Source organism: Chiloscyllium punctatum, chromosome 43 (genome assembly GCF_047496795.1).
Source record: "Chiloscyllium punctatum isolate Juve2018m chromosome 43, sChiPun1.3, whole genome shotgun sequence".
NCBI classification, from domain to species: domain Eukaryota; kingdom Metazoa; phylum Chordata; class Chondrichthyes; order Orectolobiformes; family Hemiscylliidae; genus Chiloscyllium; species Chiloscyllium punctatum.
Genome location: NC_092781.1, coordinates 38,918,828 through 38,944,952, shown reverse-complemented (window position 1 = coordinate 38,944,952; position 26,125 = coordinate 38,918,828).

The following is a 26,125-nucleotide window of genomic DNA, read 5'->3' as shown; positions in this document are numbered from 1 at the left end:
TGACTAGTCAGGTTCACAAGGAACTGAAAGGGTAGAGCAAGAGCCAGTGTCACAGAGACCCAGAGTTGGAGAGCAGAAGGAAATCAGTAGTTTTCCTCTTCACCATGTGTGACAGTTTCATACCCTGTGGCTGACCGATATTATAGAACATAGATCATAGAACATCACAGCACAGTAGAGGCTCTGTGTACCTTCCTGTGGAAGCAATCTGAAGTCTATCTGTATTACACAATTTCATTTTCATCCATATATTTGTCCAATGACCATTTAAAAGCCCTTAAAGGTTGCGAGTCTCCTGTTGCAGCAGGCAGTGTGTTCCACGCCCTGACTACATTCTGAGTAAAGAAACTATCTGCGACATCGCTCCTATACCCATCACCTCTCAATTTGCAGCTATGTACCCTGGTGCTAGCCATCACGATTCGAGGAAAACTGCTATCACTGTCCACCCTAGCTCACGTTCTGATTATCCTATAGGTCTCAATTAATTCACTTCTTAACCTTCTTCACTCTAACTAAAGTAGCCTCAAGGCCCTCCGCCTTTCCTCATAAGACCTTCATTCCGTACCAGGCAACATCCGAGTAAATCTCCTCTGAGCCCTTTCCAGAGCTTCCACATCCATTCCGCTAATGCATTGATCAGAACTGCATGCAATACTCCAAGTGCGGTCACATCAGATTTTTGAACAGATGTAGCATGACAATGTGGCTCTGAAACCCAATCCCTCTACCAATGAAAGCTAACAGATCGTATGCCTTCTTCGCAACCCTATCAACCTCGGTGGCAACTTTCAGGGATCTCTGTACATGGACACTGGTATCTCTCTGCTGTTTTACACTACCAATAAACTTACCATTAGCCCAGTGTTCTTTATTTCAGTTACTCCTTCCAAACATATATTACACATTTTACAGATTCACAAGCGTTAATCTCAGTGATTATGTTATGTCTTTGTGTATACTTGGAGAAGTTGGGTGGAAGCGGTGCAACTTAAATTGCTGCAGGTACATTTATTTATCGGGTGACTCAGTCCAAGTCCGGAATCAGGTCAAAAGTGCTGTGAACCATCCACTGACAGCAATTATTCGATGAATTAATAATGACATTATACGAGAAAAAGCCCATTGTTTCCACTCCATCAATCAACTGAAGTGTGGACTGTCTTTAGGTCGATTCATGCATCCAGAATGAAGATGGAGAACGCGATTGTGCGAGTGAGAAATTGAGTGCTGAGAGAGACACAAAGCTGGTGAGAAGCGGCAACAGCAGCTACACACACTTCCCCTCAATCAGTTTAATACTCGGAACCTTACCGCTGCCCAAAAGAACGAGTTGATACATTTTGTTTACTAGCTTTGCAGACCCATCATTTATGACCATTACCAACTGTGAAGGAAATAGATACTGTGTTGCGGGGAGGGTTGTGGTGAATTGGTGTTTAACTTCTGGTAATGTGAGGTACAAGCGCTTGCGCGGTGATCCAGAAATCTGGGCAACGCGATTGTGCGCAAGGGACAACCTGGCGGCTGTTTCACATCAACCTGGGTGAACAGGGATAAATGGTTTCTTGTCCTCCCGTGATGTGGAGGTGCTCCCAAAGCGAGGCAATTCGGCACTTATGAGCCAACGTGGTTTGCTCACAACTCGACAATTCAGTGTCCCTATTCCAATGAAGCGGGTTAGGTCATTTAAAAATGCAAATGTGTGACTGTTCACTGTTATATAGATAGAGGAGGCTTGAGATTATTATTTACATGTTAAGCAGATTCGTTTCCTTAAGGTGGAAGGAAAACTCGTCTTCACCACAAACGACACAGTTTGAGAAATCTTAAAATGTTCTTAAATTTACAAATATGTCATTCATTTACTGATAATATTATTTTGTCGATTTCAAATCAGGAGAAGAGACTGATTTGTTTTTTTTTCCAGATGCTTACTTTTGATTCAACGGACTCTTACCAATCATTTGCAGGGAAAGTGTGATGATTTCTCACAGAGAATACAATACCATCACAAAACCGAGAACTCAGCTTCCAATAAATCAAAAACTGCTGACCAAGCACCCCAGATCTGGAATTTGAACAAAGTAATCTTTTAATAAAATAGACGAAAAAGAAAATCCGAATTACGGAAATCTGTGGTTAAAACAAAAATCCTGCTTGACAAATTTCAGCAAGACTGGTGACTTCTCTGAAGACTCGTCAGATTTATGAGACAGAAAACATCAACTCTGTTTATCAACAGGTGCCGCCAGACTGCCTTAGGTTCTTCAGATATACCTGTTTGCATTTGAAAAATAAAATTGAGGGAACGGATTCTCTGAAATACTCTATACTCAGTTCGAAGCGAATAACCATATTACTCGTCTGGAATTATTGTGAACAATTGGAAATTGCTTTTCTTCAAAGAATATCCAAACTAATCATCGTTCTTTTTTTGGTCCGAACCGAAAGCAAGCCTCAGTGATTACAATGACTGTCATATATCAGCACCGGACTAAACATCTTCCTCCAGACAACGTTAACGTAAACTGGATTGGTTCAACGTTCCAGGAGTTTTGAAACCCGTTGTAAATTTGAAAAAGCTCAAGTGTCACTGAATAAATACCAAACTCAACTGATCTTATAGGAGAGAAAGTAAAGGAGAGGGAGATCCTTTCAAAGCAATGCCCGTGTCGAAACTTTCTGCACATTTAACTAGTGAGCAAGAATGGCACAAATGATGGAATTAATAGCCAATGCCCAGACTCATCCAATTCTGATCAATTCTGACATTTTACAATATCATCTGAAAATACATACACGAATCCAATAATTCAGGACGATGCCACTGTTTCAGATTAGCTGTCTGACATGTGGCATTGCATGTCAAGAATTGCCTTCCACTGCAACACTGGGAGGACTGACACACTATGTATCTATTACCCCCAGTCAGGATTAAGATTGCTTTCACTACACTGACAGGATTGAGGTTGTCCTCTTACCACCTAACATAAGAAAAGTTGCAACGTCCAAAGCCATCTCCAAACCAGAGGAACGAAGGAACAGAGACGTGTGGCATAATTTACAGTGGAATGACAGTGAACTCAATCCTTCTAATTGTCCTTCTAAGCATTTGCTGGAAATAAACGTGTCTTTGCGATCTCAGGCATGCAAAAGTCCTCTGAACAACTCGTCCAACAACTCCACCAAAAATTGTCCATCACCATTCAAGACAGGTTGTGTTATCACTTCAGAGGTTAGACCTTATACATTGGTTTGTTTAATTCAAATCTCGAGAAAAGACAGATTTTTCTTTTTTTAGATGCTTATTCTTGATTCAATGGAATCTGGCAAATTATTTGCAGGGAAATTTGAGGGCGGCTCTGTCGAAAACCTCCTGCTTATACTGCGCAACATGCAAGTAATCATGCTCAGTACGTTCGCCAGTTTGATACCACATTGACAGCTATGTTTGCTGCTGCTTCTAGCATGTGTCATAAAACTCTCCATTGAACCAGGATTGATATCCTGGCTTCATTGGAGATATGCTGAGGCAGGATTTTGAGACTGGAGATTATACAAGAATACAATTCTGCTGGTTTTGATGATCAGTAGCACTTTTGCGGATTTTCAGTCTTGAGTTGCCAATTCTGTTCAAAGTGTGTTCCATTAAGCACAGTGAACATGCCATGCAATACATTATATTGACACAAGATAAAGCGAATGATTAAACACCACACACCAATCTGTCACATTCAGGTCTGTCACACTATATCTGTACCTGAAAATGTGATGCTGGAAAAGCGCAGTAGGTCAGGCAGCATCCAAGGAGCATGGGGATCGACTTTTCAGGCATGATCCCTTCTTCAGGAATGAGGAAAGTGAGCCAAGCAGGCTAAGATAAAAGTTAGGGAGGAGGGACTTGGAGGAGGGGCGTTGGAAACACGACAGGTGGAAGTAGGTTAAGGAGAGGATGACAGGCCGGCCTGGGGGTGGGCGCAGAGAGGTCAGGAAGAAGATGGCAGGTTAGGAAGGCGTTGCTGAGTTCGAGGGTTGGGACTGAGACAAGCTGGGGGGAGGGGAAATGAGGAAACTGGAGTAATCTGAGTTCACACGTTGTGGTTGCAGGTTTTCTAGGTGGAAGATGAGGCGTTCTTCCTCCAGCCTTCGTGTTGCTATGGTCTGGCTATAGAGGAGTCCAAGGTCCTGCATGTCCTTGGTGGAGTGCGAGGGGGAGTTGAAGTGTTGAGCCACGGGGTAGCTGGGTTGGTGATACACCAAATCTGTTCCCCTACCATAAATCTCCTGGATATTTGCATCATTTTATGTATCTTTCCACTCATGTGCATTGTTTCTGTGTATTTTGAAATTCCTCATAGGTGGTAAGAGTCACTGCCTCGGCCAGCAATTTTCTCACGCTCTTTGCACTGCTCAGAAGTGGCGACAAGCTGATTGTCTGGGATTCTCTGCAGTTCATGCGATTTCGATAAGCCAACAATATAATTAGAGAGCAAATTACAGTTTTCCGGTGCAGGTAATACCCAATTCTGCCATGGCGTGCTGAAGTCATGGAATTACATTTTAGCAATTGCCTGTCTCCGATGGATGCACGATTTTAAAAATTAAGCGCGTGCTGGCCTGAATAGTCTTTCATTTTCAACTATGTTGCATCCATTCGAAATATTTCATGATTCTGCTTGGAAAGTTCTGATAACCATAATTGTAAAGAAGATTTGTGCAGAAATATCGTGCTAAAAAGCTTGACTACTCCGATCTATCTATCTATCTATCTATCTATCTATCGATCTATCGATCTATCTATCTATCTATCGATCTATCTATCTATCGATCTATCTATCTATCTATCTATCTATCTATCTATCTATCTATCTATCTATCTATCTATCTATCTATCTATCTATCTATCTATCTATTGATCTACCTATCTATCTATCTATCTACATATATATCATTCATAAGTCCAAAGAGACGAAGTACTAGAGACGGGCTGTTCAAAAATAGATACTTTGAACAATTGGCTGCTAAATGAACTCCTAAACTTTGGTTGCTGTTTCGGTAACACTTCAAACTCAACCAATCAATTTAAATTATTCCTACAATACTTAAATCCAATTGAATTTGAATTTATTATATGGATGAGATCCAACCAATGAGAGGGAACCGTGTTGGAAGTATAAAAACACAGACATTTTGAAAACCTGTCACACAAACTGCCATACACCGAGAGAGCTCACTGTCCATCTAATATGAAAAGTTCTAAAAGTAACCAGATAGCACTATCTATCAAAGGCTACATTTACCAGTTTAAAAAAAAATCTCAAAGCAAAAAGTACGAAGACAGCAAAGTTGGGAAGACAAGGAAGGAAGATTGAAGAGAGATGAGAAGACCATCTGCATGAACTCTGAGAAATTAAGTTAATGTTACCTTTAATATTTGTGTTATTAGAACAGCATTTTTATCGAGTTGTGGTCAGAAAGTGTTGAGTTAAGAAAAGTCAGTTTGGAATTGATTATACTTGTTGGTTCACGTTCACTATCAGAGTTAGGAAAATAAATTATTATTTCTCTTTAAATAGTGGAAATTATGTGTTCTCTTTCACTCATGCACGCATTTTAACATTTAACGAGGCGAGGTAATCCTCTCTGGTTGCTTGGTTTAAATTAATAGAGGGGTTCATCCTCTGTGTGGGGACAGTTTGAGCTCATCATCCAGAATTTGGGCAGGTTTGGAGCGATCCATTTTGGGATTTGGACAGGGTTAGATATATTTAGGCGGATGTGGGCCGATTTCTACAGATTAATGAACAGCTTTGAGATGTGAAAGCACCCAGAAAATTTAATCACACTGTTCGATTACTGTGCTGGAATGTAAAATAAAATTTAGGCGAGAAAAAATTGTTTAATTTCAGATGCTTCCCTTTGGTAAAATTATAAGTGAGAGAAATGACACTTTCAGTTACGAAGTATTTTCTGGGGTTTGAAGAAGTGACTTAGGGAGTTTTATAAGCCGTGAGCAAGGAAAAGCTGCTACAGTTAGCAGACAGATAGAGCTGGACTCGCCTGTGTCTCAGGAAAAAAAAGCGATGTGGGCATTACCGGAATAGTTCAATATTTACATCTTCTGGAAAGGCCATTTACAACTTTGGAAATGGGTAAAATTCAATGGCAGATGAAACAGCTTGAGATAGAGGAGAAAGATAGTGAGAAAAGATTCTTAGGCAATAGTGAGGAATGCAGATCCTGGAGATTACAGACGAGAATGTGGTGCTGGAAAAGCACAGGAGGTCAGGGAACTTCGAAGGAGCCAGAGAATCGACGTTCCAGGAAATGAAGGGCTTATGACGAAAATGTCAATTCTCCTACTCCTCGGATGCTACCTGACGTGCTGTGCGTTTCTAGCACCACGCTCTCCACAGAAAAAATCTCAGCAAAGCAAAGACCCAGAGAGAGAAAGAGAGAAGAAATTTTCAAAATGAAAGAACAGCCATGTTAGAAGATCAAGGAAAAGAGAGAAGTTTCCCAGCTTGGCAAAAAGTGAAAGAGATGGAGAAAAAAGAATTTGAACTCCGGAAACAGCAAAGTGAACACGAAAGTCAGTTTAGAACGATGAAACGATTCGGCAAACTTAGGGCAGTGGAGAGTGACGATGAACAAACCCAACTTAGACAAAAACATGGTAGGGATATCATATTTATAAAATTGGCTAGGCAGATGTGGTGCCCAGAGAATGCATGTGTAATGCTGATTTACAGGAAAATCGGCATTTCAGACAAAAGCCATTCATCAGAATTCTTGATGAAGGGATTTTGCCCGAAAAATCGATGTTCCTGCTCCTTTGATGCTGCCTGACCTGCTGTGCTTTTCCAGCACTACTCGAATGTTGACTCTAATCTCCAGCATGTACATTACTCACTTTCACCTCATACTGAATAATGCTGGAGGCAGGGCTGGTGAGATATGCGCAAGTCTGTCACGGGGGTCCAGAGAGTATGCATTTGCCAAACATGTTATTTTGAGTGTTTATGAATTGGTACCAGAACCATATAGACAACAGTGTACAAATATAAAGAAGGAACCAGGTCGGACTTACCTTGAGATCTCAAGAGTTAAACATGGGAATTACGATAGATGTGCGACTGAAAAATAGACAAGACACATAAGGCTGTAAGAGAGATTGTTCGGTGGGAGGAGTTTAAGAGCTCACTTCCAGAGGTGATAAGAACTTATGTGGATGAAGAGAAGGTTCAAAAAGTGAGAAGAGTGTCTCGGATGGCAGACGAACATTCATTTTTGCAGACGGTAAAATTTAATTTCCAACAGGAATTTCATCCCGGGAGGGATATTAATCAGAAGAAGGGGAGATCATTGACTACAAAACAAAGAGCGAATTACCATGGAAATACTTATCACACGAGAAGAAGAATCCCAAGGAATTGAAAAGGAGGTGAAAGTCACCAGGAGTTTCCACTGTGGTAAAGTGGAAAATGTTAAGTACTAGTGCTGGTCGTTAAAGAAAGCCACGAGAGAAATAGATGGTGTAAAATAGGCTAAACCAGTGGGCTTAGTGGAAGTCGTCAAGGAAACCCGAAGTAAAGTCGACGAGCTACAAGAGAGTGCAGAGCCTAGGCAGGGGCTGGGTATTGAGATAGTGCCTGGTCTCTATAAAGACTTCAACTCCATTGGGTAAAGTTTACTCAGGAAGAACGGACGGTTGGCGGGGGGTGGGGTGCGGTGTCGTGGGGAAAGGAAAGAAGTGACAATGTTGAGAGGTACGGAATCTGGTCAGTCTCCAATAGTAAACTGAATGTATCAGCACTCTTTCTGACTTGTTACGCAATTGGATTGGATTCCATTCCTTATAGAGCAGAAACAGGCCCTTTGGCTCAACAAGTCCACACCGACCCTACAAAGAGTAATCCACCCAGAACCATTCACCTACTCCCCACTAATGCACCGAACACTATGGGCAGTTTAGCATGGCCAATTCACCTGACCCGCGCATCTTTGGACTGAGGGAGGAAACTGTAGCACCCGGAGGAAATCCACGTCGACACAGGGAGAATGTGCAAACTCTACACAGACAGTCACCCGAGGCTGGTGCTGCGAGGCAGCAGTGCTAACCACTCAGCCACTGTGGAATACAGGGATAGAAATGTAACATGTCCCTCTAACAGATCATATTGGAGTGCCAAATCAAGACTTGGGAAGTAACGTTTTGGGAGTGATTGGCAGACTGTTAGTTCCAGAAATACAGCTTATTTTGGGAACGACCCGACAGGATTCAAGGTGGGGGTAATGTTCCTTGTCATGCAGAAAATCGAAGGAAAACCAGGGAACTGAGTAGTTCAAAGCAAAATTATTGAAATTATTCCAGGCCGTGTAGTAAATAGATCCCATTATGTTAAGTTACAGCAAGAACGAAAAGCTAAAGAAACAGATTAAGAAGTTGACCTTCAGTTAGGTGACACTCTGCTTGATGTCATGGTACAGCAAAAACCAGAATAGGTAGAGGATCAGGCAGAGTTGGTTTGTCCTGAAAAGCAAATGGACTTACAACCGAAAAATGAGACGGTAACAGATCTATATCATGGTGCATACTCAGAAAAGGAATCAGAATGTATTCCCCAGTTTTATTATCTTAAGGGCAGAATTCGAGGGGTAAAATGTACATAACAGCAGGTTCATGCAGAGAAGAAATGGGTGGAGTGCACCAGATTGTGTTGCAATTATCATATGTTCAGGAAACATTGCGAGTAAAGTCCGAATCACCTGTCGGAGTTCATCTCAATGTGAGGACGATGCAGGCTACGTCCGTTGTCCTGCACTGAACAAGAAGGTTGGTAAAATATGCCATAAGTTCATCCGTGCCAATTGGTGGGGAAGCCACAGGCAATTACAAAACCAGCACCTTTGTTGCTAATTGCCACTTTTGCAGAACATTTCACACGGGTTATACGCTTAATTGCGTATGTACCCTCTCTAAAACTAAAAATGGGACCCAGTACTTACCAACCGTAATGGCTGTGTCTCCCCGTTTTCCGTAGGCAATTCCATTACCAACTGTTACGTCAAAGGCCATTTTGTTTAGATGGTATGGGCTACACAGGGAGATTCAGTTACTCCAATGGTCGAAATTTACTGCTAAACTATGTATGAAAATCATGGATAGATTAGACATGCAGCATGTTCAACCAAGCGTGTACCATCATGAAGACTTGGGAACGTGGCTTCAGAACCTGAGGATAATGTTAAAAGTGTACTGTCATTCTTTCCCGAATGATGGGGATAAATGCATCCCCTTCATCTTGATTACCATTAGAGATGCTCCAAACGAATCTACTTAGTTTACTCCCTTTGAGTCAATATTTGTGTCTGAAGTGAGAAGGCATTTCAAACTAATAAAGAAAACAATTGACAGGACCGACGTCAGAGATTTCACATTTGGATTGTATATCTAAAGTGAAGGAAGAAATTAAATCGAATAAGTGAATTACCTGAAGAGGGAAAAGCACAGACGGAAGCACGAGGCAGACAAAAGAAGCTCGAAGCTGAGTACGTTTTCCCATGGGTATTGTTACAAGTGAAAGGAGAGGCTCTCAAAGCCAGATTGAGTGGTCCCTAAAAAATTGAGAAGAAGTTGAATCAGACAAACACTCTGGTAAAGAGGTCAGACAAAAAGAAACTCTATCGGATGTAATGTGAGTATGTTGAAATCTTACAACAAAAGTGACAGCGAACTGAAGAAACAGGTCTTAGTTGCTGCCCTGTATAGAGAAGCATTCCAGATGGCTTTGATTTTGATATGCATCAAAATATGTAAAATAACGAGGAATTCCTTGAAGAATGAGATAGGATAGCGAGATATCTGTCCCAGGAGGAAAGAACTAAATGAAAGTTTAGTTGTAAGACTCTGAGGACATCCGCAGGAACAAAATGTGGAGGACTAATTCTATTGTCCAATATGAGCTGGAAGTAGGGAATGTTATTATTCCAAATGAGACAACACCCTTCCGGATTAATCTTCTCAATGCCCGGGGTAAACCATGGGACCTGTATATGGCACAAAGTCTATCCCTGTTGCTCAGAAGGGAAGGGGGAAGAGGAGCAGAGCAAAAGTAATTGGGAACTGTATAATCCGGGGGACAGATAGGAGGATTTGTGGTGTGTTGCCTCCCAGGTGTCTGGGTTCGTGATGTCTCTGCTCATGTTTTCGGAATCCTTGCGGGGGAGGGGGGGCAGCACCAAGTCGCATTTCACACAGGCACCAACGACATAGGTATGACGAGAGATGGGGATTTAAGGCAGAAATTCAGGGAGCTAGGATGGAAGCTTAGAGCTCGGGCAGGCGGAGTTGTTATTTCTGGTTTGTTTCCCATGTCTGTGGTAGTGAGGTGAGGAATAGGGAGAGAGAGGAGGTAGGCCTCACTACTGATGAAGAGTTTTTGCCTTAAACGTCGATTTTTCTTGGGACCTGCTCTGCTGTGCTTTTCTAGCACAACTCTAATCTTGACTCCAATCTCCAGCATCTTCAGTACCCACTTTGGTATCGAGGGAGGAGTTGAAGAAATGGCTAATGGATAGTGTCTGAGGGAGGCTTTTGGATTCCTGAATACTTGGGGCTCGTTTTGGGGTAGGTGGGCTCCGAAAACTGAGCCAGAGGGGGCACAAATATTCTAGAGGGTGCTTGGCGAAATTTGCTTACACTCTTCAGGTGGGTTTGAAATAATTTAGCAGATGGATGGAAACCTAAATTGCCGTTCGAGTATACAGAAGGTTGAGAGAAGACAGGTCTGAAACAAGGTTTCAAGGTCGCAAGAGGGTACTGGCAAGCAAAAAGTCGGTTTGAAGTTTGTCTACTTCAACGCAGACAGCATCTGAAAAAAGGTGGGTGAACGTGCAGCATGGGATCGAACCTGGGATTTCGATGTGGTCATTTCGGAGACATGGGTAGAGCAGAGACAGAAATGGTTGTTGCACGTTCCAGGAATTATATGGTCCAGTAAGAACAGAGAAGATGGTAAAGTGGGGTGGGGCGATGTGTGGCATTATCAGTCAAGGAAAGTATTATGGTTGCAAAAAAGGACGTTGGAGAACTTGTCTACTGAGTTAGTATGGGATGAGGTCAGAAACAGGAAAGGAGAGGTCACTCTGTTGGAAGTTTTCCATAGGCCTCCGAATAGTTCCAGAGATGAAGAGGAAAGAATAACAAAGATGATTATCGATAGGAGGGAGAGAGATCGGTTAGTTGTTATGGGGGACTTTAACTTTCGAAATACTGACTGGAAATAGTGTAGTTCAAGAACGTTGGATGGGTCAGTTTTGGTCCAATGTGTGCAGGAGGGTTTCCTGACTTAGTACGTGGACAGGCTAACAAGGGCTAAGGCCACATTGGATTTCGTACTGTTTTATCAACCAGACCAGTTGTTAAATTAGGAGGTGAGTGAGTAATTCGGTGATAGTGACCACAATCAGTTGTGTTTGCTTTCGCGATGAAAAGGGATAGGTATACACCACAGGGCAAGAGTTATGGATGTTGGCAATGCAATTACGATGAGATTAGGCACGATTTAGGATCGATAGGATGGGGAAGGAAACTGCAGAGAATGGGCACAATATGCAATATCACATAGAGTGTTCGAAAAGCAATGTTTGTTGTTGATAGAATTACTGCAAAGTCTGACACATACATATATATCTCTGTGTTACAAACACCAAAGAAAGGGAAGTTAAATCGATGATGGTTAACATAAGAAATTAACGATTGCATTAAGTCAAAGGAAGCAGCTTCAGCAGAATTCCAGATATTGTGGGGACCTGAGAATTTGGAAAAATTTATGTTATAGAAATTGAGTGCCAAGAAACTCACGAGGAAATTAAAATGAACTTGATTACTAGCAAACAGGAAAAACGAAGACTTCCTAAATCTATGATCTGTTTCTCAAAGAAAACAAAAGCAAAATCAAATGTGAAAATTTGTAAGTGATAGGAAAATTTATCGTGGAGAACAAGGAAATGACAAAGAAACTAACCAGTTACTTTGCACGAATCTTCATGGAGGAAGATCCAGGAAATCTCAGAGAAATGCCAGGTGATCAAATAGGATTTGTGGAACTGAAGACATAAAGTCGATTCATATCAGTAAGAGTGTTCTAATTGAAACTGTGGCTAGTTGATCATTGCTATGTCTAATGTACCACATTATTAAAATTTGCAGGTGACATCAAGACTGGTGGTGCACCTAACTCAGAATATAATGAGATTTTGACTACATGAGCAAATGGGCCAAGTAATTGCAGATGGAATTTAATTTAGATACTTATGAGGTGCTACATTTTGGAAAAACAAACCAGATCAGGACTTGTACACTTAATGGTGAGGGCCTGGGGAGTGTTGCTGAACAAAGAGACCTTGGAGTGCAGTTTAATAGCTCCTTGAAAATAGAGTAACAGGTAGAGAGGAATTTGAAGAAGGTGCTTGGTAGGCTTCCCTTTATTGGTCACAGCAATGTGTATAGGAGATTGGAGATCATGTTGTTACTTTACAATACATGGTTTAGGCCACGTTTGGAATATTGAGTGCAATTCTTGTCTCCTTTCTATCGGAAGGATGTTGTGAAACTTGAAAGATTTCAGAAAATCTTGACAAGGATGTTGCCAGGGTTGGAGGATTTGAGCTACAGGGAGAGGCTGAATAGACTGAGGCTCTTTTCACTGGAGCGACAGAGGCTGAGGGGTGACTTTATCGAGTTTTACTTAAACGAGGGGCCGACATATGATCAATAGACAAGGTCTTTGCCCTTGGGTGGGGTTGTCCAGAACAAGAGGACATAGGGTTAGGGTGAGAGGGGAAAAATATAAAAGGGAACTAATTACAAAATTTTCATGCAAAGGTTGGGGCATGTATGGCAGATGAAATGGTGGTGCCAATTACAACATGTAAAAGGGATCTGGATGGGTGTGCGAATAGGAAAAGTTCAAAGGGCTAGCGGACAATTGCTCGCATTTGAGATGAGATTTGTTTAAGATATGTGGTCGGCGTGGATAAGTTGGAGGTACTGGAGGGGTGTTGTCTCGTGGAGTAGTAAACTCAAATGTAGGTACTGAAGAGATGTAGGATCATGGCAAAGGATGGGAAAATAGGTGGCAACCAATTTTTTATTAGCCTGTGAGCAGATACAGTAGCAAATCCTATGGTATCGAGGGCATCCTGACAGTCCATCAAGCGCATACTAACAAAAATAAAGTAATGCATAACACTATCCGACTTTCTGCACTATTCCCATCATCTTAAATGCCACAATTCAACTGCTCCTCTAAATTCTTGGCTTAAAGTCATGAAATCCTCTGTCTCAATTTACTTTCTTTTTCAAAAATTCGTAGAGCAGGACAGAGGTAGGGTTCTCTCTACTGTGTGCACATTAAGTAAAACATGAAGACATTTTGGGAATAACCCTGAGTGAGAGAGGTTCAGCTAAACTGTTAACCGTGCCATGGCGAGGGAGCAAGATCGCGCACAACTACTGGAGGATGAAATCCTTATTTATCAAAGTATATCCCCCACGTCAAACTTCTCTCCAATAATCTGAAGAGTTCCATTTTTCGAACTTAAATGTGTTTCATTCCCTGGAAAATTCGACGGAGAGAGGAGGACTCAACTGCTGACTTCCTTATCAGGTGTTTCGGCCATACTCCATTGCAATATATTTATTTTAGTACGGCAGCAAATTCTCAAACCGCACTGCCGATTAAAACATTATGGCAGTTGATGTCACTGTCATGACTGGGTCACAAAGCTACAAGCCTTTTGTGACAGGTTGCATGCAATGTGAGTGCGAAAATCTTAAAGAAACAAATCGGAATGGCAGGCCTGTGACAACTGAACTTTCATGTTCGCTTCAATTGCTCGCTAATTGAATTTGGACCAGAAATAGTTTTGAACAGGATCTTTGAAAACAGGTTGGCAAGCTTGTATCAGTGGAGTGAAAAGGGTCTAATGTTTCCAAGGACAGTTTCCAGAGAATTAGTTTGGCAACAGCAGGAAGGAAGGCCATTTGATCGTCTATGCGGATTATAAAAAAAAGAACCGTTCTCTAAATTAGACGTTTGTCAACTTTCAACATTATTTCTGTAATCGATGAGCTGAAACCGTATGATTGTTCCTCATTGCATCCATGGAGAAAGCTTTTCCCTGTCTGCATGTTAAACCACCACATGATTTCGAACTCATCTGTTTAATGTCCTCTCACCTCTGCCCACCAGGAAAACAAAATCATCAGACTACTCCAGTCTCTCAAAGAATTTACGAAAATTGGTAGGTCATGCAACCCGTCAATCCTATTTCGCCATTCAGTGTGATAATTTCTGATCGGTCACCATAGAAGAGAAGATTAGAAACTGCTTCAGTTTATCTGTGCATCAGGTGAAGAGTGTTCCCCTCCTTAACGGTGACTATTTTACAAATATAGAAATTGTGTTCTAAAGCGTCTACAATGGAGTTCTCTCAGTCATCCATTCCCAACAGCATTTCGAGAGTTGATCACATCCTTATCCTCATAAGTAAAGAATGCTCGTCAGATAGTATGTTGACGGAGAGACAGCTAAGGTAACCCTTACATCAACGTGAAAGAACTGAATGGCCACGTTATGTTCTGAGTGTCGCTTATTCTGTGTATCTGACAGATGTTCCCCATTCAAGGAAGTCCCAAATGTGAGAATGGTTAGAGTATTTGGAACATCAAAGCGGAGAAGGCGGGGGGGATGTAATGGGAGGAAGGTTAGTGAGAGATAAATGATGTACAATAAATAAATGTGAATTGGATGTAGTGAATGAGGCGAGTGCATTCTTGTGACTGCCCAGAATGGGATAGATTGACTGAGGAGAATGGGATATATTGGCTAAGAGCAGTTCGGATGCAGTGACTGAGTGGCAAGGATAAAAGGAATGACCGTAGTGAGATGTGGCACATGTGTGGAGTGGCACATGGTGAGTGAGGCGATTGTGATGTATTGACTAAGGGGGTGGGACACAGACATTGAAGTGGCGGAGACATGGTGACTGAGGGGATTGTGATGTATTGACTAAGGGGGTGGGACACAGACATTGAAGTGAAGAGGAAAAACTATCTTTCACGTTGATGGAGGCATCAAAGTCATGGATGGGAACATAGATTTGAGGTAATGGGCAGAAGGTGTGAAGGATGTGTGAGGCAAAATTTCTTAAAGAATTGAGGTGGGATTCTGAATCCCTCATATAATTGGAAACAAATATTTAGATATGCCTTTGCATTACGAATGTAAACAAGGTTTTGGGTTAAAGATTGTAAAATGGGTTTCGAATTATTCGGCTTTTGTTTTTGTCTGGCCGTAAGTTTATCAGTTAAAGGTCCTTTTTTGTGCTGCAGGTTTTATCTGACTCAGTAAGTGCATGGTTTCTCTGTTACCTGTGTATTAAACATTGTGGTTGGTCGTTCACTTGGTATGATTGTCGATTTGCAGTGGGGTCCCAACCGAGTGGCTTCTCTTCCCACAACGGCATTGATCTCCATGATGGCACTGTCTTCTCAACCTTTACCTCCAGCTGAGATGTGTTGACCACCCAGTGAAACTGCCAATAATTGCCTCTTTCATCGCCTCCTGCAGTTGCAAGTGAACCTTCAAACTGTGGATTCTCTCCTGTCAGCAACACATGATGTGCAAAACACCTAGTCTCCCGGAAGTGACGCATAACATTGGATACTATGTTACTTCAACTGGTTTTCCAAATGTTATCTAAAGATTGCGACATTTCCCGTGTCAACATCCCTCCAAGACTGTGTATTTCCAGACTGGTACTATTCATTTCTCTCAAATCTTTTCCAAATGTCCTGTCTCTCACTTTATAACGATTCTGCACTGTTTTCTACCCTTGTTGACTAACAGCCTTCTTTCTGTAGTGGAAGAACTTGCCTGTGGTCCTGCCTGACTTTGGCGACTTGACCTATCTCAATCCAACAAAGCTGGGCATTTCCATTGTATCACAATCTTTAGACTGTCATACAAAAGAAAAAGAAGCGAAGGACACAAAGGATTGTGGACTTTCAGAACCTGAAACAAAAACTGAAATGTCTGGATAACTTGCAATAGGACTGACAGCAGCCATGGAGATTTAACGTTTCAGGTTTTAAATTGTGAAGAAGACTCTCTGGACCCGAAATGCTGGCTCTGTTTCTCTTTCCACAGATGATGTAAGATCTGCTGAATGTGTATTTTGCTTTATAATAACATTGTTTTCATTTCCATATTCCCATTCTGTCCAATTTGCATTTATATTGAGATAATATCACATTTTGTCACATTATATTCTATGTACCGAATTTCTATCCTGCAAATCAAACCCGCCCATATCTCTTCTCAGGCTATTTCTGTCGCTTATTCTGAAGCTAATCTCAGTTACCATCCTTCATTATGGAAGACTGTTCCGAGACTAAAAAAACAAACCAATGAGATGCTTCTTTGTTTCGGGTATGTAAATTCTTCCAGTGCAAACTCAGGAACGTACATTAATGTAAATCTTTGGTGTAAATAAATAGCATAAATAACCATTGTCATTGTATGTGTAACACAGCGGGTAGTGCTGAATGTGCCATTCGTAATATCAAGACATTCTGCCTGCCTGAAGGTGAATAACGTGAACATATATCCCGCTGTATCTCAACAGCAGCATCACCTTTGGAGACTCTGGTAAGCAGCCCAGTGTGAACTAATGATCGAAGCAAGCCCATCAATGATTGACTTGGTGATTATTCTACCGATGCAATGCTCCTTTCATGCCATTTTATTTCGAATGTTGACAGCGTTTCAAAACATCAGGACTGGAAGTGGAGCTGAAGAAGAGAATGCCTGTACCAGGAATGTATAGGTTTTAATGGTTGGGTGTTTGGGGATTGTTTATGTGGAAAAATAATTGTTGGACTCAAAGGCTTACCCGTCGAAAATGGCGTTTGTAATTAATGCATAGTGTTTGGTTTGGGTCTCTGTTAAGGAAAGAGCCGGATATGACTCTATCTGTTTCACAGTGAACGAGAAACATAGACGTAAAGTCAATTGAGTTGTCATTGACAGAAAGAGTTGAATTGCCCTCTGCCTCTCAACGAACCATTTGAAGTTGGGAGATCTTGTGGGGACGGAAAGAGAGAAATTGTTTGATCCCATGCTGCATTTTGTGGCCACAGTGATGACGAATTGTAAAGATCTTTCTGGCAATTTAGGTTGGAATGAGTGAGTGAGGGAAATCTCAATCTGTGTCTGTGGGGAGGAAGTCTGTATGGGGAAAGAATGGCCTATTATTTGTGCTCTACAAATTCTAGAACAATAAGTAGCATGCGTTACTTTAAATACCAAATGAAATATTGGATGTTTGTGACAATACAAATGCAACGATCATGAATATCCTCAATCTACAAATTATTTCGAGAAAAGAAATCTGATCATTTTCTGAAACATATATTTTAAAGTCCTGAGATTTTTCTCAGACTCGTTTGTTCAGCAAACCTGACATTTTTGTTTTTAATTCATTTTTGTTTGCTTTCTGGAGCTACAGAGTAATGCATTTTTTCTCCATTGGAGGAGTTGACTGGAATGTAGACACAGAGAAGGTGATAGACGTTGAAAAAAGTAGAGCAAATATATCTTAACGATGTCTGATTTAATCCTGCATAGTTATAACACAACCAAACATACAGTAATCTCAACACTCGTCCCAACTTCCTGTACTGGGCCAAGAGTCTAGAAGATTTCAATACTTGAAATGCCCACGCAATTGAGGTGTTTTAAACGTTTGTCTTGAGTCACGACATAAGACTTTTTTTAATGGTCGCAGTGCAGGAGAGAGATAATGTTCCCACTATGAACGTGCATGTACGTTACATTTTCAGGGAATGTTTTTGAATGTAAGGATGGAAGTAAATCTGTCCGTTGTGTTTCCAGTGAGTGAGAGAGATAGAGCATTACCAGTGTAAGTTGAAATCCTCTTTAATCAGGTGCCCTCTCTGCGCATTGCATTTCACTTGTATTACCGCTAAAATTTGTTTTCTCGCAACTAAATTCTGTTTTTCACTTTCTCGAATATTGTGCACGAGGTCGGTCCTCTGTTGCGGTTTCTCAGTTTCCTATGAAGTCATTTTCATAACATTCAAAATTTATGAGACTTTTAAAAATCACTAGGTACCAAAAGAAAACTCGCTAGTGACTGTCATTTGAGACCATATGGGGGTTGACTACACTGGTATGACCTGTCCAGAAGGATTAACTCCAATTTAAAGAATACATAAAATGAAACGTTACTAAGCGAGATTGTGTTAAAAAAAAGTGAATGACAGACCTGTGACAGACAGGCCTCCTTTTTCCCAAATGATAAACTGATTGTCTTTGGACTGGACAAAGGACTGAAACAGGCTTTTTTTTTATTCTGGAAGCTAAAACTGTTGGAATCAGTGGAGGCAGGTCAAACTGAGGGAGACTCCCATCTGACAAATTACAGTAATTTACAGAGTGACAACAGCAGTGAGGAAGGTCATTCCACTCTGCATGTTCATGATGATTATCAAAAGGTGCAACTCGCCTAATTCACCAAATTGTCCTTGTTTCACTGTCGTTTCTGTTCAATTTCAATTGAAAATGTACCTCCGTGGACAGTGTTAATTGTTTCAATGGAAACACTTTCTGACTGTCCTCTCAGGAAAGTCACGAGATGATTCTGAACTGGTCTGCAGATTTTCCTCTGAACGCTGCTTACCACACTGATAAACGTAAAAAATTCTCCAGTCTTTATAAATGTTCTATCAAAAGAGTTAGGACACTCAGCCCATCATGCCTGATCAGAACTTCAGTGAGATGATCATAGAAACCAAGATTGAAAGCTTCCCTCATTCACTTATGTTTATGCTGAAGCTGGCTCCCTTCTGTCACATTGAATATCCTGGTCAATGTCCTGTACACACTATGCAGGACAGTTATATCTCTCCTGTAATATACTGTTTCCAGAACAACACATGGTAGTCTGGGTTTGACACAAAATATGCAACAGAAGGGACAATTATTCATAAATCACCCACAGTTTGATTAACAGGTTTTGCATGAACAACAGAATTTAGTGTTTCACAAACCATTAATGAAGAAAGTACTAAATGTCAGAAACATATTGTGACCTTTTCACGACAATGAAATCGGTACCAGTCGTGTTCAGTTTTCGCTGTTATTCACACTCAGTCTGCGAAAGTTACCGTAGTGTGGCAGCCCGAATGTGTTCAGAGGAAGAGTCGATACCACAACAGGGTGGAGAAGGGCATGGGCGGGACATGTGGGATTAAGAAATCACTGACTTGTGTGTGATACAGTAACTGAGTGGAAGAGGCTCCATTGACTGAGTGGAATGAGAAGTAGTGACTGAGGTGAATGGGATAGTCTGACTTTAGGGAATCGGATGCAGTTACTGAGGTGAATGGGTTGAACTGAATGAGGATAGTGGGGTGCACTGACTGAATGGAGTGGCATGTGGTGACTGAGGCAAATAAGGCATAGTGACTAAATGTAGTGGGATGGAATTACTGAGGTGGGGTTGGATTTATGAGTGAGGGGAATTGGAACAAAGCGAGTGGGATGCAATCACTGAGGACAATGGTAATCATTAACTGACGGGATGGAATTTAGCTTCTGATGGGAAAAAGATATTGTGACTGACGCGAGTGGGATGTAGTGATTGATAGAAATCGAAATTAGAGACTGAGGGCAGAAGGGCTTCACGACTGATGGTAGTGGAATGTGGTGGCTGGCAGGTGTAGGATGCAACGACTGAGGAAGGGTTGAATGTTGGAGCAACATTCGTAAAACTAATAGGGATCACAAATTATTACAGGCAGAGCCAAAAAGCATTTGATGTTAATAACAGAGAAAATTAAAATACTTTGGCTGACTGTACCATGCCATGCAACTTAATATTCTAACCGATTTCGATGTCTTGTGTGCCCTGTCGTCTGAAGTCGACACCTGACTATTTCTTCAAAGTTATGAGGATTTCTGCTTCTCCCAGCCTTTGAGACAGTGAGTTCCAGGTTCCCACCACCCTCTCGATGAAAAAAGATCCCAACAGTACAGTCAGCATCGACGAATACAGGCCCTAACATTAAGAGATAACCTGCAAGCAATGCAGGTACTGAAATTAATGAAGAGACTGAAAGTAGGAAAATCTCTGACTCCAGGACAGACCCTAAAGACAGTACAATTCTCCAAATTAAACAGCTGTTGTCAATTTGTTTGTGCTGCACCCAGACAGTTGCATGTAGTTAAGGAAGCCGCACATTCTAGGAAAAACATAATTGCCCAGCAGTGGGTGCAGAGGAGATTGACCAGGAAAATATTTGACTGCAAATTTTCAGTGATGAAGAAAGCTTGAACAGACTGCGCTTTTTATCATAGGAGCATAGAATGTGACACGGCTGGCTGCGGGCATTGGGTAAAGTTGGGGAAAGTCAGGAGAGTGGAACAAATGCAACTCAACAAAACTAGGAGAGGTCTGGACATAGTAGACAGCAAAGAACGTTTCCAGATTAAAATTTGATGGCTGAACTGGAAGGTTCATTTTCGGATGTTTCGTCACCTAACGAGGTAACAATGCCAGCGACACATCTGGAAAGCAGAATCAAGATAGGTCAGAGTCATTCTGGATTAATGAAGGAGAAATCATGCTTGACTAATCTTCTGGAATTCTTTGAGGTTGTAACTCTGAAGATGGATAAGGGAGATCCAGTGGATGTAGTGTACCTGGACTTTCAGAAGCCTTTGATAAAGTCCCACATAGGAGGTTAGTGAGCGTAATAAGGGCGCATGGTATTGGTGGCAAAGTTCTGACTTGGATTAAAAGTTGGTTCGCTGATAGGAAACAAAGAGTTGTGCTAAACGGCTCCATTTTAGAATGGCAGGCAGTTACCAGTGGGGTACCGCAAGGATCAGTGCTGTGGCCGCAGCTTTTCACAATATATATTAATGATATAGAAGATGGTATTAATAGTAACATTAGCAAATTTGCTCATGATAAAAAGCTGGGTGGCAAGGTGAAATGTAAGGAAGATGTTAGGAGATTACACAGTGACCTGGACAGGCTCGGTGAGTGGACGGATGCATGGCAGGTGCAGTTTAATGTGGATAAATGTATGGTTATCCACTTTGGTGGCAAGAACAGGAAGGCAGATTACGACCTAAATGGACCAAGTTAGGAAAAGGGGCAGTACAAAGAGATCTGTGTGTTTTTGTACACCAGTCAATGAAGGTAAGCATGCAGGTACAGCAGTTGTGTGCAGTTCTGGTTTCTAAATTTGAGGAAAGACTTTCTAGCTATTGAGGGAGTGCAGCGTAGGCTCATGAGGTCAATTCCTGGAATGGCGGGACTATCTGATGTTGAAAGATTGGAGCTACTGGGCTTTTTTACCCTTGAGTTTAGAAGACTGAGAGGGGAATCTGATTGAGACATATAAGATTATTAAAGGATTGGACACTCTCGAGGCAAGAAACATGTTTCCACTGAGGGGTGAGTCCCAAACCAGAGGACACAGCTTAAAAATAAGGGGTAGGCCGTTTAGGACAGAGATGAGGAGAAACTTCTTCACCCAGAGTGTGGTGGGTGAGTGGAATTCTCTACCTCAGAAGGCAGTGGAGTCCCAGTCTCTGGATTCGTTTAAGAAAGAGTTGGATAGAGCTCTCAAGGACAGTGGAATCAAGGGTTATGGAGATAAGGCAGGAACAGGATACTGATTGAGGATGATCAGCCATGATCATAATGAATGGATTTGCAGTCTCGAGGTGCAGAATGGCCTACTCCTACACCAATTCTCTATTGTCTATTGAGCCTCCGAACGTTTCACTGGTGAGTTAAGGACCTGCCTCTGACATCTGTCTTAAATCTATCACCCCTCATATTGTAGTTATGCCACCTCGTACAAGCTGACATCATTATCATAGAAGAAAGACTTTCATGGTCTGCCCTATCTGATCCTCAGATCAGCTTGGATGTCTCTATCAAATGCCCTCTTAGCCTTCTTCTTTCCAATGAGAACAGACTCAAGTCTTTCTGCCTTTCCTCAAAAGACCTTCACTCCAGTACAGGCAACAACATGATAAACCTCCTCTGCACCTATTTCACTGTTTCCACGTCCTTCCCAAAATTTTCAGGGGACCTGACCTGTACACAATATTCCAAGTGTTGCCACACCTGCGTTTTGTATAGTTGCAACATGATATTGCAGCTCCGGAACTCAATCCCTCTTCCAATGAAATCTAACAAACCTTATGCCTTCTTCATGACACTATTCTCCTGGGTGGCAACTTTCAGGGATCTATGTAGATGGACTCCAAGATCCCTCTGCACATCCACGGTACCAAGAATCTTTCCATTGACCCAGTACGCTGCCATCCTGTAATTCTTCCCAAAGTGCATCACCTCACATTTAGCTGCATTGAAATCCGTTTTCCACTTCTCAGCCCAATTCTGCAGTTTATCCAGAGTCCCCCTGCAACCTGTAACATACGACAAAACTGTCCACTACTCCACCGACTTTAGTGTCGTCTGCAAACTTACTAATCCATCCGTCTATGCCTGAGTCTAAGTCATTTCTAAAAATGACAAACAGCACTGGTCCCAAAACAGATCCTTGCGGCACACCGCTTATAATTGGACACGAAGCTGAATATTTTTCATCAACCACCACTCGCTGTCTTCTTTCAGAAAGCTAATTTCTCATCCAAACTGCTAAATCACCCTCAATGCCATGCCTCTGTAAGGATACTAGTGAGAGGGTACATAATTTTGTGGCGAGATGATGTTCATGTATCCAGGTGACGAGTGTTCTGCCTGTTGTCCAGTGCAGTGTTTGTTGCAGTTCTTAGAGGGTATATTGTAAATAATATTAGTTTTGCTTATTGGTCAGAGAGGATCTTTCAATTTCACTAGAAACTGTTTTAGTGTGTTGGTGGGTTTGTGGACTATCATGATGCCAAGAGGTTTAAGTCGTCTGTCAGTCATTTCTGAGGTGTCTTTGATGTAGGAGAGAGTGGCTAGGGTTTCTGGACATGTTTTGTCTGCTTGTTTTGGGTTTGTTGCTCAGTAATTGGCGGACAGTGTTCATTGGGTACGTATTGTTTTTAAATACACTGTTTCAGTGATCTTCCTCTATTCTGTGTATATCTTCTGTGCTGCAATGTGTGACGGATTATTGAAATAGTGTTCTAATGCAGCTTCATTTGTGAATGTTGGGATGATTCCTTCTGCAGTTTTCCTGTCAATGCCAATCTGAATTTCCCCAAGGACAAGCCACCAGAGACATGCACGAGAATACCTCGAAGCATTCGACAGAACTCTATCAACACACACATTGACTTGGACCCCATCTAACATTCGCCTGAGAAAGAAAACAGGATATGACATCACCATAGGAAATGATGTCACCATAGGAAAAGACATCACCGATCCGAGGAAACTCAAACACATAAATAGCAGGCTACACAACCAGTGCTTCATTCTGTGTTTCACTGCAGATGTTACCTCGAACAGTGATGAAACATCTAAAAATGAATGTTCCAGCTCAGCGAGCAAACCTATATCCAGAACCTAAACCTGAACTACAAATCTTCTCAAAACTCCACAAAGAACTTTTCAGGTTGATGGAGGGGTCGCTGAAATGGCTAGAACATAGATGTAAGATCGGGGCAGGAGATCTCAAGAATTTGTGAGGATATAGCTTGCCACAGAATTTGCCGTGGGAAGCCAAAACTCTCATTACTTTGGAAACATATTGCGAAGAAGTACTTAGATGCACCATAGCGATGTCAAGTGATGTCAGTATACGTGTCACATTCTGTGGAAGTATTGGAATTGTTCGTGTTGGATTCTGTGTGGCGGAGGGCTTTGTGATGTTGATATTACATCTCAATGTCTGTGGTTTACCATTGACTTCCATGTGATATTCAAACCAAATGGCCTTTTGTAGCTCAACTGGTAGATCGGATGATTTGTGATGCAGAATGATCCAAGCAGAGGAGCTTCCTTTCCCACAGTGGCTGGCCTCGCCATGAAGGACTCTTCTTTTCAATCCTTCAATCCACCCGTGGTTTGCTGACTCTAATGGTAATGCACCAATTGTCTACATCACAGAATCTTCTAACATATAAGAGACACTTTCAACCTATTGACTCTGAACCATTAAAATACTCTGGTCATGTCAAATTCACGTCCTCATCCCATAACCTTGAATATGAAGGCACAGCTGTTCATCCAAGTATTCTGAAAACGATTCGTCGTTTGCTACCTCCAACGTTCTTGTTGACAGTGCAATCCCGACCACTGACTACAATTTGCATGGATTTTCTTTTTTCTTCGCCACCACCGCCCTCCCGCCCCCCCCCCCCCACACCCCCACCCCCCACCCCCACCCGCCGCCGAAATGCCCATCGTAAAATGCTGTCATCTTGTTATTCCTCCTGATGAACTAAAACGAACAGATGCTTCCTTTCTGGAAAGTGAGACCTGCCCAACTGCCAGTGTTGGCAATCTGAAATAGAAACAAGATGTTGTTACGAACTCAGCAGGTCTGGCGTGATCTGAGGAAAGAGAAACAGATTTAAAATTTCTGGTTTCATGAGGAAGGGTTTCGAGAGCTCAAACAGAAACTGACTATTCCTCCACTGATGCTTACATGACCAGTAGAGCTACAGGAATCTCTGGTTTTACTTTAAACTGTCATCACAGTCCATTTCATAAAGTATTCTCTTCCACTTCCCTTCCAAAAGTCGATAATGTCGCATGTTGCCTCGCTATACAGCATCTTTAACCTCATAGAGTTCACATAAAACCTGCCAAGATCTATGCTCAACTTCATGTCATCCCAGATATTTACAGGGGCATGGATAAAAGGTCAGTATGTCGGCCAAGGTTAATTACACAGCACTCTTCATGACAGAATAATCATTCTAGGATATGTTAAACAATGCCATCAAAACAATGCAGTTTGCAACAAAAACATGAAAAAATGCAGACGTAAATATTTCTAAATTTGGTTCTGTGGACTATTCAATTAAAATGGCAGTTTACCATAATCAATACATGTGTCATATCGTAGGCAGTCCTACATACGTCACTGTAGACATTTCAAGTTTAAAACAAGTGTAAACAATTCAATTGTAGTCCATTCGCTTGGGCCCATTTGAAGAATGAAATACAGAGTTGATGTTAATCCGTCTGGATCCCAAATTGAGAGATGAACATGAACGTTAAATATCCATTGGGTTATCCGTGAGAAAAGCAGAGCTAGCTCCTTCTGTCTTTCGATGTCTTATTGAAAGTGAATAATAAATTTCAAGTCAAACGAGAGATAGTGGGATACAGCAATCAATATTTCACAGCTACAATAATGGAGAGAGATTGCTTCGGGTCTGGGTGAGTGAGTGAGCCAGGTAGATTTTTGATCTGTCCCTCTGAAGAGATAAAATTGTAGTCAAAGTAATGGAGTATTAGATGCGGCTGGCATCTTCTTGAACAATAAGCTCATTGTGGCTGGTAACATATGAAGCAAATTTGCGTATGCTTGGGATAATACAAAAGAAGTGGTCATGGAGATCTTTAAACTACACATGACTTCGAAAACAAAAATAGAGAATGGTTTTAATAGCCAGCATGAAGAGTTCATGGGAAAATCTTGCGATATTTTCATAGACCAATCTGTCATGAATACATGACATCTTCATTGTATAATATCATTTTTGCCTTATGGAACCACCAAGGTAAATGTCATTCCCTCCAGAGCAGTGGAGGTCATGAGTGATGAAAAAGATGAGCAAATGTCTGACATCATTTTGATTGACTCCTGAACAGAAGCAATCATACAGAACAGAAAAAGAAGCTAATGGCTACACTCAACCGAGTTTCTCATTTGATGCTCATAGCCTTCAATGTTATGAAACGTGTGTTTCCAGCGTCAACAATTACAAATATTGCAGTGCAGGAGACAGATTAACTTCCGTCCTCTGGGTTCCCAAAGAGGAAATTGTGCAGATTACACTCCATAGGTGAATTCTTGAATGAAAGGGGCAAAGTTAAATTT